At 43.9% G+C, this 12,513-nt stretch overlaps 1 pseudogene across 2 annotated transcripts; it reads left to right on the top strand.

Moving 5' to 3' along the window:
• Positions 1-638: 638 nt before the first annotated feature.
• LOC147436066 (uncharacterized) lies at positions 639-1,682 on the top strand (annotated as a pseudogene). 2 transcript variants are annotated; one of them, XR_015185152.1, is made up of 2 exons: positions 639-1,270; positions 1,412-1,682. The product of XR_015185152.1 is annotated as an uncharacterized LOC147436066, transcript variant X2 (transcript). The 2 variants fall into 2 exon arrangements; XR_015185151.1 differs by having other exon boundaries at positions 1,348-1,682.
• Positions 1,683-12,513: the final 10,831 nt, after the last annotated feature.

Raw genomic sequence — 12,513 nt, 5'->3', positions numbered from 1 at the left:
ACCTCCATTTGGAGGTGGGATCAATGGCTCACGATCATCAATTGATCGTGACCGTTGGATTTCCTCCGGAATGCAAAAGATTCCCACTTTCTCGAATCCGGGACTTGAACCCACTACCCTCTCCCCCATGGGATTGACTCTAACCACTAAGCTAACGCGCGTTCGTTGAAAGGTGTGTGTGGGATAAGCTTATAGATCACGGCGTCGCGGACAGATTTACACCTAGTTCACACCGAGTTCTCACTGAGTTCACACCAAATTTGGTGTGGTGTGTAGGCCCTCCCCAGTTCACACCTAGTTCACACCGCGTTCACGTCGAGTTCACACCAAATTTGGTGTGGTGCACATATCTCCGAGTTCACGCTTAGTTCATATCTAGTTTAAATGTCGATCGGACGGTCCGGATTGCATCCGCCTCGCGACGCCTACAGTGGGCCATTGATCCCACCTCCCTGGGGAGGTGTCATTTAGTGACGAGGCCCGCCTCCCTCCGACTGTGAAAGCCGGGAATGGTCCCTTGTTGACCATTCCCTGTTTTCAAGGCGACCGCATGGCGACTGGCGGATGTGTCGCCCTGAAAACAGGGAATGGTAAGCAGGGGACAATTCCCTAGGCCTACACCATAAAAGTTCTCTCCTCTTCCTTTCAACGGAAACTTATCCACGATATAGCGTGATTGCAAAAGCTATGGCGACCTTCACTTGCACATCGCCATCAGTGGCAGCCCCTGCTGCGACACGAACGCCTTCTGCATCATCGTCGTCATGCGTCCTTCGCAGCCCATTTCTAGGGAGCAAATTGTGCGCACCAGCAGTCTCCAGGAAATGCATGGCGCAAGCGTTCTCTGCATTGTCTGCGCGCTCAGCAGTGGACACGGCAAAGGTAGAGGAGCTGGGGACGAAGATCAAATATTTGACTTTGGAGGAGGCACGCAGTCTTGTAGATTGGCTACAAACAGAGCTTGGGGTTACTGCGGCAGCGTTTGCCCCTGCTGCTGCAGCGTCCGGTGCTGCTGCCCCCGCGGATGCCGTGCCTGTGGTTGAAGAGAAGACTGAGTTTGACATCGTGATTGATGAAGTGCCCACAGCTCAGCGGATTGCGGTTATCAAAGCCATTCGCTCGCTCACCACGCTTGGCCTCAAAGAGGCCAAGGACCTCATTGAAGGTCTTCCCAAACCTCTGAAAGAGGCTGTTAGCAAGGAGGATGCGGAAGAGGCGAAGAAACAGCTTGAAGCTGCGGGTGCAAAGTGCTCCATCAAATGATTATGAGGTTCCCTCTCGTCATGTTTTTCTTGATTTTTTTGCCTGCTGAGCCTTTGTGATGGGGTTTCTGGTTACTCCTGTTAGTCTTGCTTATAAGAGCTGCATTTGGCCATACTTTGGTATGACCTTTGATGTGGAGATGAAACAGTACCAGCAAATGTGCCCGAGATTGGACTTCATTAAGGATCTCGGATGCTGGCAAGGTTTAAAGCTATTGACATATGCGATGATGTGCTCCAAGAGCCCGTTTTGTGTGAAGATGGTAGGTGGTACGATCATAATCTGCATATCTGCAGTTCTTGCCTCAGAGGCGCTGCAACCAGCAACTTGAAAGAAGGAAATTTTGTTATTCTTTCCCGATCGTAGGCTTGACAATAGTGCATTGCTAAGTGAAGCTTCAATAGAAGGGTTTTCATTTATTCTGTTCATTCCCTTTTTGCAGTTTCTAGCCAACTTAAGTTCCATAATGATTAATTCCACCGCTAAGGCTCGTGTCGCAGGGAACGATCGTTTTTGGGGTCTCTGTTCGCGTTCCCTTTTTCTGTTCAGCCCTCCGTTCCATGTGGCAATTCTTTGCTGTTCCCATTGCCCGTTCCTTGCTCCCGTTTTGCATTTCATGTTACTATGATTCTACTTGTACTGTTGTATGTGAAAATGAGTGAATCCCTGTTTTAATTATGTCTTTTGGCAAGGAGTTCATGGTTTGATATAGAGCTTTGAACATGATAGCTTGTTTGCTATCACTTGATTAATTAGTTTGCACTGGGGCGTCCACAAGTGCCAGAAAGGGTTGGATTCTGAGCTATGGGAGCAAGCATTGCGAATGCTTCCAGTGTTTGCTCGCACTTCACGACATCTTCTCTCTTCCACATTGTTTTGTAATCTGAGTATGGCTTGTTGTGACTATTTTTCGGCACACAGGGTGTGCCTATTTTGCATGCTTGCTTGCATGTGCGCACATACGTGCGTGTGTCCCAGCCTTTTGCTTCATGGCTCTGCATAATCTGTGTGTCTGATGGTTTTTTCTTTGCTTTGAACATTTTTGAAAATCAGGTCGCAACCCATGTGTGGAAGTGAGTGGGTCCTAATCAGGGTGAGATCAAGGAATCAAAGAAAAGTAGATGGTATAACTACGAAGGTAGGTCTTGAACACAGTTGGCGAGTGGTTAGGATGGCTTAGCTTAGCCTTCATTTTTTTTTTTTAATAGCAAAACTCACAATTGTGAATGGATTATATTGAGCAGCTTAAAAAATTACAAGGTTAATGTCATGCTCATGTTAAGCCATGACAACATCCAGGGATCAAAATTACAACGGCTATCAGGGCAGCCATCCCTACCACCCCGCCTCCACATCCTTGATACACAAAGCCCATGCTCTTGTCATTCTGAGATCTTTTATTTACTGATGGTCAAGATTTGCCCCCATCCTAGGCATTCCATCTGCTGACAACAAGGCACAAGTAGTCCTAGACCAATCCTCCGAGTGATGCTTGCGCCCGAGTGCCCATATTAGCGCTTTGCTTTCTTGTATAATTTCTGCTAAGCTTGCCACCTCAGATTCTTCTTCAAAAACACGGCGGTAGTAAAGAGAGTGAAATTAATGTTGATCACTTTGATTTCACTAATGAGTAGGCTACTAATGATGCTCGATGCTTGTTAACTATCTTAATTCTAGGCTTCAACAAGCCATGGGCAATCCATCCCTCCAAAGTGAAGTGCAACGGCAGATTCGTGCTCATGGGATTCTCCAAGCTCTCCACCATGACGAGAGAGCACCTAGGAAGCCTCCTTGCGAGACTTCCAAAAGAGGTCTCTCTCCGATTCGGGAAGAAGAAGAGGATCCATATGAAATTGCATGCTGTAGCTGTTGCGCTTTGCTCCCCATTGCACCCGTTGCCACTGCCTTAGCCCAGGTGGAGCTTTGCCCCCATTGCCCCCGGCATGGAAGCATAAAGGCTGCAGCAACATTACACCCGTTGCCACTGCCTTAGCCCAGGTGGAGCTTTGCCCCCATTGCCCCCGGCATGGAAGCATAAAGGCTGCAGCAACACCCTCTGCAAAGATGACTTTCAAGAAGAACACTCCCTCCAGGAATCGCAAAAACTCGACTTAGAGCTCGGAGGTGGTATAGCAGGCGGCCCCTGCAACAAACATCATAGCACAGCAGACCCCTGCAAAAACCACCACACAACAGACCCTCGCAACACATGTGACACAGCAGACACCTTCAACAACCACGATATAGCAGGCCTTTGCAACCAACACGACGCTACAAACCCCAACAACAAACACGACCGTCGAAACTTTCCTCTCCAAATGTATGTTGTCGGTTGAAAAATATGCTCGAAAAGGTGAGTTCTACATCGCATTTTGGTCGCGTCTATGCGTCTTATGGCAATGCATGGCAAAAAATCCTATTTTTCAGCATTGGTTGCAAATCATTTTTCTCCATGGCTTTGCTTGCAGCATCGGTGGAGTATTCGGTACTTTCCAGGTTTTGCTATTCTGCATGGCAGTTGCATGAGGAATATGGACTGAGCATGGAGGGCAAGCTGCCTAAGGATTCAACAGACAAGGACCTGCCACCTGAAATGGTCAACAGTGTTCAAGGTGCCAGAAAAGAAGAAGACTAAGATCTTCCTCCACCAGGTGCATGACCACCTTTACGATGCATGTAGGCTTCTGTATAAGAAGGTCTACCAGCCTGTCCCTCCAATGACGAGCTCATGACGAGGTTTGCGAGGAGGTTTTCATATGAATACTGCAATGTTGCCAAAGCAGACCTTGACAACCATAAGATTGCATGGGCTTTGGTTGGGGATCAAGTATTAGAGAATGTCAAGAGCCAGAAACGGGGGCTCAATCAGAAAATATAGAAATTCATGTCCGATTATGGGGTGAAGGAAGCCCCCACATTTGAAGGACTAATAGAGAATGTTGTGGACAGCCCTGTGGCATCCAACCATCCTTTACAACACATGTGGACAGCCTCTCAGCCCCTCTATAGAGCATGGATGGATAATCTTGCCGATGACCTTGAACAGCAGGCAATGAAGGCAGAAGAGAAGGTGAAGTTTGCAAAGACAGTCCTGGCTGCAAAGCGAGACTTATGGTTGCGCAACGAAGGTACCTCCTCAGCTTGTGCACCCATCACTGCAGAGGTGGAGAGCCTCAGAGAGAAGGTGGAGAAACTGAAAGTCTCTCCAACAAAAAACGCAGCTGCAATTGCCAAAAAGGAGGCTAAAATTAGAGCCCTTACAAGGGTACTCTCCAAGTCCTTTGGATTCAATAATGCTGCAAGGATAAAGGGGGAGGTGTCAACCATGCAAGTACTCCAGTCTTCTCTGTCTTTAAAGTGTATAAAGTGCTAAAAGTGGTTGAGAGTGCTCACCTTTTAAGGACTTGTAAGCACTTTCAGCCACCTACAGTTCTTTTAAGCACATGCAAACATCTGGAAATGCTTGCAAGTGCTTGCAGGTGCATAAAAGTGCTTGCAAGTGCTAAAAAATGCTTGACTATTTAGCACTTGCAAACACCTTAACCACCTGCAAGCATTTCCAAGCACTTTCAAACACCTAAAAATTCTTGCAAGTGCTAAAAAGTGCCTAACTTTTATGCACTTGCAAGCACTTTGAACCACTATTAAAGCACTTTGAAACACTTTCAACCACTCATAAACTCTTACAAGTGCTTGAAGAAGATTCAAAGTGATTAAAATTGCTTCAAAATGATTAAAAATGCTTTCTGCAATCACCCTAGAGCACTTTAAACCACTTTGAAGCAATTTTAAGACCCTGCAAACACTTGCAAGAGTTTGCAAGTAGTTGAAAGTGCTTCAAAGTGCTAAAAAGAGCTTCCAAGTGTTAGCAAGTGCCTTTCAAAGTATTGCAAGTGGACAGATTGAGCACCTGCAAGCACTTCCAAGCACTTTCAAACACCTACAAATGCCAGAAAGTGCCTAACTACTTTCTAACTTTTATGCACTTGCAAGCACTTTGAACCACCTGTAGGCACATTAAAGCACTTTGAAGCACTTTCAACCACTTGCAAAGTCCTGCAATTGCTAGAAGGTGCTTCAAAGTGCTTAAAATTGCTTCAAAATGCTTTCAAAGTGCTTAAAAGTTTATTCTACAATCACTCCAAAGCACTTTGATGCACTTTTAAGCACTTTAAAGTACTTTTAAGACCCGACAAGCATTTGAGGGTGGGTGAAATTGCTTCAAAGTGCTAAAAAGAGCTTCCAAGTGCTAGCAAGTGCCTTTCAAAGTGCTGCAGGTGGACAAATAGAGCACTTGCAGGCACTTGCAAGTGTCTACAAGTACTTGAATGTTCCAGCAAGTGCTCCAAGGTGCTTGCAAGTGTCTTCTGCTAGGACCTGCATGTCCCCCATGATGTCCCACATCATGGTTGGTTGTGCATCTTCCTTTGTTTTTAATTTTGTACAGAAAATAGTTCAAGAAATGGACAGGGAGCTTGGTGAATTCAGAAGGCAGGCCTCCTTCATGAAGGGGTCCAACAAGTTCATGAAAAGAGAGGGCAGGGCCCTTCTAGTGCCCACTCCACCTCCAAGTCTAAATTTAGTGTGGATAATGTTTGATTGTCTAGAAATTGTGGGGCCTGTGGTTAAGAACTGTCGGGCAAATATGCGGCCAGTGTCTTTCAGTTGTCGTGTGCCCACATATACCATTTGTTCTTCTTTTCAGTGGTCAGCGCGACTAATCCCAAGTCTGATGTACCAGACTGTAAATGGGAGATACCCCATATAGCAAGATGCTGGGCACTTGGGAATTCTTATGAGGAGCTTGATGGTAAGTTGGTCATTTTTTTATACAATAGAACTTATGCTAATCTGTTGTGCAGACTAATTGTGTGTGTTGGTTTAGCTGAGCCAGTGGCTGAGAAAGAAGCTTCCACATCGTCCATGCACAATGTGGATGAGGGCATTGACCTTGACGGCATGTTGCTGAAGTACAAGAACTTTGAAGGTGGGAAAACTGTTGAGGGTGGTGACTGAGACATTCAGAAGGAGACAACTTCGTCCATAAGAAACCAAGGTGATGTGAGTTTTGTATATCTGTCTCCTCCCATGTCTGAATTATGGTCACCATGTTCATTGTGGTCACAATATGCTTCCCAAGTATACTGATGCCTGTAAGGAGGACAATTTAGCTAAGGTGGAGGATCTTGAAATGGAATCAACCCTGCAATTTGTAGCGGTGGAGATGCGGAAAAAGAGAAAGAAGCAAATGGAGGACGAGCTGTCCCAGGACTCCAAAAAGAGTACTGGCATACCTCCCCTAAAAACCAAAGCATACAAGAAGCTTTAGGTTCTTGAAGCTTTGTATCTTTTTTTTTCATGCTATATTTTTTAGATTGCAGCTTTGCATCTTTTTTTTCGGCAATATAAATTTAAGTAGTCTCTCTTAGTTTCTCTCCATTTGTGCTCTGTAGTTAAAATTTGTGTGGTTGGCTCAAAGCCCCCACCGCCCACTGATGAGGTAGAGCACATTGATCGCCAACTTCCTTGCTACGAACTTCCCAGTCTATAGGGATTTGACAGTAATTGTAGACTTCAACAATGTGCTTGCTTGTGTGCATGATAAGCGCAAAGGATTGGAACCCCCAGATTTAAACACACTGTACTTTGACAAAGTATAGGGGGATGATAACGTCATCTACTATGTACGAAATGATGCAGAATTGTTCTTGCTTGGACTCAGACAAATAACAGAGACTTTTCTGTGGTCGTCATGCACCTGCCACAATCTTGAGAAGGGTATGGATAAGTGTTTATCTTAGGCCAAGCGTTGTCTGAGTGGGTGGCTAGCACAGAACTGCTGCCATGTTAGCAGTTGGGAATATGGAAACCCCCCAACGCAAATGTTTTTCAAAAAACTAGAAACCTTTTGGTACCTCTCTCCTAAGTTCAATAAGTCTAACACTTTATTGTTGGATGATTCCCTCTATAAGATGTACTTCAATGATCCTAGTAACTTTGTCATTCTGCCTAGGATAGAAAATCAAAATGAGAGGCAGTGGGAAAATTCCCTCAAGAAAGATGTTGCCTCATTTATAATACAGTGGGCTGAGACTCCTAACAGAGCCAAGAATGTTAGGGAATGTCCATTTGATGCCAGGAAGGATGAACTTGCACAATTGGATTGAAATCTGGCACATGGAAAAGTACGGGCACAACATAAAATTCTTGCACCAAAAATGCCACTTCCAGTAACCAAATTATAAGCGGCCATGTCGGCAAGAATGGCCAGAGCAGTCTACTAACTAGCTGACTTTACTCCTTGAAAAAGCTAACTCCATGTAAAGCAAACTGTTCTTGTATCTAAACCTGAATATACTATGAAGAATTTTGCAGGTCAACTGTTACTGCTGCTGTCAGCTGGATTGGGTGTTAAGTGTTGGTTAAGTGGTCAAGTGGTTCAAGTGGGTGGTGGTCAAGTGGTCAATTAATAGTGCTTGTCAAGTAGTATAAAGTGCTTCAAAGTGCTGGTCAGGTGGTCCTAAGTGGTCCAAAGAGCTGGTCAAGTGGTTCATAGTGCTTGTCAAGTAGTATAAAGTGTTGATCAGGTGGTCCAAAGTGGTCAAAAGAGCTGGTCAAGATGGTTGTTAAGTGGTGGTCAAGTAGTACAAAGTGTAGTCCAAGTGGTTCAGGGGGTTGGTCAAGTGGTTCAAAGTGCTGGTCAGGTGGTTCAGAGTGCTTGTAAAGTGGTGTAAAGTGATGGTCAGGTGGTTCAGAGCGCTTGTCAAGTGGTATAAAGTGGTTCAGGGGGATGGTTAAGTGGTTCAAGGGGTTTGTCAAGTGGTATAAAGTGCTTAAAAGTGTTGGCCAAGAGGTCCTAAGTGGTCCAAAGAGTTGGTCAAGTTTTTCAGGGGGCACTTTAAAGCACTTGCAACACTTTGGGGCACTTGAAAGTACTGTGAAATACTTTGTGGCACTTTCAAGCACCACGTGGCACTTTTAAGCAACCTATCATGCACTTTGAAGGCCTTTGAAGCACTCTGCAACATTGTAAAGCACTTTGGGGCACTTGAAAGCATTCTGAAGCACTTCAGTGCACTTTAAGAGCACTTTGAGGCACTTTGTGGCACTTGATAGCACTTTGAAGCCCTTTACTAGCACTTTGAACTACTTTGGTGAACTTTGGAAGCACTCTAAACTACTTGGTGGTACTTTAAAAGAACTTTCAAGCACTTTGTGGCACTTCAAAGCACTCTGTGGCACTTTCAAGCACTATGAAGCACTTTATGACATTTTCAAGCACTATGAAGCACTTTTAAAGCACTATGAAGCACTCTGAGACACTTTGGTGCACTAAATAAAATTTTGTGGCACTTTGAAGCACTATAAAACACTTTTTGACGCTTTCAAGCACTACTCTGAAGCACTCTAAAGTACTTTGAAGCGCTTTGAAGCACTCGGCATCACTTTTAAGCACTTTTGGGCACTTGAAAGCACTCTGAAGTGCACTTTAAGGGCTCTTTGAAAGCACTTCAATGTTATTTAAGAGCATTTTGAGGCACTTTATGGCACTCCAAAACATTTTAGAGTTTAGGAAGCACTCTGAAGCACTCTAAAGTACTTTGTGTTACTTTCAAGCACCATGAAGCACTTTAGTGCACTTTGGAAGTGCTCTTGAATACTTTTAAAAAAGCACTTTTTGGCGCTTTCATGCACACACAAATGCACTTTTCTTGCGCTTTCAAGCATTTGCAGGCTCTAAGTGATGCATTTTGAAGCACTTTGAGACACTTATAAAGCATTTCAAAGCTTTTGCAACCCAAAATTACTAAGTAAAGCATTGTAACACACTTTGAAGATATTTTGAGGCTGATATACCTAAGGTAAATCGAGGAGATGCACCGGATGCACCACATGTGTCCTCTTGACGATTCTCTTTCGAACGACATCTTTCTTGTTTGAGGAGATGCTGGTTTCCATTGACCAGAATTGAAACACGATTTCTTTGATTTTGATTGTTAAGGTACTAGTCCCATGCTGTTGACATTGACACGTGTCTAAGGAAAGTGACCCCTCGTCCACATCAATTTGAATCTGGAAACTGGCTCTTGCGACATTTCTTCGACAAAGTCCTAATACCTTCGCAACATCATTATTGCTCATTACGTTGTCAGCTCCATTAACTCATTGAGGCATGCCATGATAGTAGCCCGTTTCAAAAATAGCTCATTGTTTGAACAAGGAGTCTTCACCTCACACAATGTATGACAAATGTTAGAGAAAATCAGCCTTCCAATTGTCTTTGATGTGGGTTGCAACACTGAGAACGTTGGATGACTGAGAAGTTGCTGTAGAATGCTCCATTGAAGACCCTCGGAAAGCCCGTTTGTTTGATTACGCCAACACTTAGCAACTGCCCTACATATTTTCTTTGCCTCCTTCTGATCAATGTCACCATCCTCTCACGCTCGAGCCGTCCTTTTTTGCATGTTTCTTTGTTCCCTCTTCTTTGCAGCCCAATAGTTTTGTAGATTCGACAGAAGATCCCTTGGGATAAGCTGTGTAGAAGATAATGGAGGAAGGTAAATGGGGTTTATACTACCATTATGAGTATTATGTGATTCCATGTGGAACGTGCAAGGATGCTATTGACACGACAATGAAGACAAGCAAAACAGTGCCATAGTAATCATTCATATATATATATATATATATATATATATATATATATATATATATATATATATATATATATATATATATATATATAGAGAGAGAGAGAGAGAGAGAGAGAGAGGTTTCATTGAAGCTGAATATGGATGGCAATGAGGAGCTGGTTGATATGGCTTTGTATTGCACCCGCAAGCACCTGTAGCAGCTATGGAGGACACACACACACACACACACACACACACACACACACACACACACACACAGAGAGAGAGAGAGAGAGAGAGAGAGAGAGAGAGAGAGAGAGAGAGAGAGAGAGATGGGCACAAGAGGCAGAGGGACCCATTGAAACAACGCTGCAGAGAGCCCAGAGGAGTGGTGACAAGAGGGAATTTAAATGCGCAGGCAGTTTGCTACTTTAAGCTTTAGTATTAAAGTGAAATGGAATTTCCAGCCCGCCCGCCTAATTTCCAACCTCTCAGCCAAAAAGATTTTATCTTTCCTTTATATGAAATGAAAATGAATAACCCACCACCCATTTCATCTCCTCCCAAAGGAGCGTCCAAGAAACTTTTTTTTGTACCACCTAAACATGCTATCACCCCATTGCTAATGCCTCTATTGGTTCAACAAACTCAAGTATTTCTACACTAGCATCCATGACACATAGTAGTCGTCATTTTGACAGGGTTGATTATGTTGTCATCCTCTTGTAAATTCTTTGGGAAACTATAGCAAGGCAATAGTCCTTTTTCAAGTCAAATAGCTCCAAAATGTCATTAAGCATTACATAATATTGATGATCACTAATGGCGGGGCGGGGGGGGGGGGGGGGGGGGGGGGGTAGAGAGGACATTTGTTGGCAAAGCTCGCTCTAGAAGATGTACATCCTCTGATACACGTAAAGCACCAGTTAGTGATGCCAACAAAGGTTGACCACTCTCTGCCTCCTTCGGTTGTGTTGAACCCACTATAGTATTTCACCACACGACACTTTTGATTATGCATAGGACATTTGGTATCATTCCTATGCAAATGTCTCGGTAGCTTGAGATTGCTATTGTGGAAAAAATCTTTCTTAGAATGTTCTGAGTTGATGTCCTTCATATGGACATATTGAGAATCCTCAAGCTCAAATGTGCCACTGATTGTTTGTTGTTGGTAGGTCCTAAGAAATTCTACAAGGAAATGTCCTGCAAAAGCCACAATCTTGCAATGAGAAGACATGGTTAAAAATTGGCTTGATATTCTCCCGCTCTTGAATGCCAATTCGGTAAAGGAAATGAAAGAACTTGTCCTTCGGTGTCTCATTAGCGAAAGGTAGGTCCTCCTCTATCTTGATCTAGAAGGGCCATTTGTCAAAGGAGGCAAGAAAACCTACAAAGGTGAGGGCATTGGGGAGGTATGCTCTGGCTCTGACTAGAGAGTATGAGGAGAAGAGGAAAAATCTCATATTTATAGATGTCTCAACAATTCCATCATGTCATTTCAACCACTCTAATGATTGCATTAATTCCGGTGCATTAAATGTGGCACACTATCCAAAGCAATCTCAACCACACCTTATGACATGTGTCGACTTGGTGCCTCCCCCATATCTACACACAAGGCGTAAGAATGGAGGACAAGAAGGGGAAAGAGAAGCTTTTTGAGAAGATGATGGCGGACTTGAGGGAGGTTCAAAAAACACTCTCCAAGGCAAAAGCAATTTAGAAAGGAGCTAAAGAAGAAGAACAAAGTAGCTCAAATGGAAAAAGATTTGGGAGACATCAAGAAACCACCAAGATAAAGGGAGAAGAAGAATAATGGAAAGGGAGAAATAAGCTAGCGCATTGGTCACCTGTTGCACTTGTCTTAAAAGCATATTGGAGCACTCTATGTTATTATTTCTTTCAATTTATGCAAAATTTATACCATCTTGTTCCTTTATCTATGCCTCAATGTTTCATTTGCTGGTCCTTGGTGATGATTCTTAAGGTCATGTTGAAATATTTTGTGCCATAATGTGACACATCTATAACGAGTAGAAAGAGTATCTATATGTTGTTGTGTTGTTGCACAATAAGGAAGTGTCACACAACGCAATGAAAAAGTACGACTATGATAGCTATCCCCCATGTCGTGTTGTGGTGTGCAAGAATGATGTGTGTTTGTGACAGAGTATCCCTCCCCCCCCCCCCCCCCCCCGGGAGTGTTATTGTGCAACATAAAAAACGTCCTGCCACAACGCGAGGGGGAGGTTTGCGTACTAGGTCACTCACTATCTCATGTTGTGCCACAAAAATTCCTTTGTTGTGCCACAAGCGATTAAGAGGCATGCTTGTGATAGTGTACCCTCCCGTGTCACGCTGTGGTGCAACAAAAAAATATCGCATCACAACATGAGAGGTCTGTGTACAAAATCAACTAGCTACTCTCGCATTGTGACACAATAATTTCTTTATCGTGCCACAACGTGATATGTCAGTAAGCCAAAACAAAGAGTGTCTTGCATGTCGTGTTGTGGTGTGACAAAGGAATGTTGTGCCACAATGTGATTAGGAGGTATTCTTGCAATAATAGTACCCTCCATGTTGCATTGTGGCACGATAAAAGAATGTC

Source organism: Adiantum capillus-veneris, chromosome 18, assembly GCF_014529385.1.
Source record: "Adiantum capillus-veneris isolate H3 chromosome 18, ASM1452938v2, whole genome shotgun sequence".
Classification (NCBI taxonomy): domain Eukaryota; kingdom Viridiplantae; phylum Streptophyta; class Polypodiopsida; order Polypodiales; family Pteridaceae; genus Adiantum; species Adiantum capillus-veneris.
Note: the sequence above shows the minus strand (reverse complement) of the source record. Positions and strands in the feature narration are given on the sequence as shown.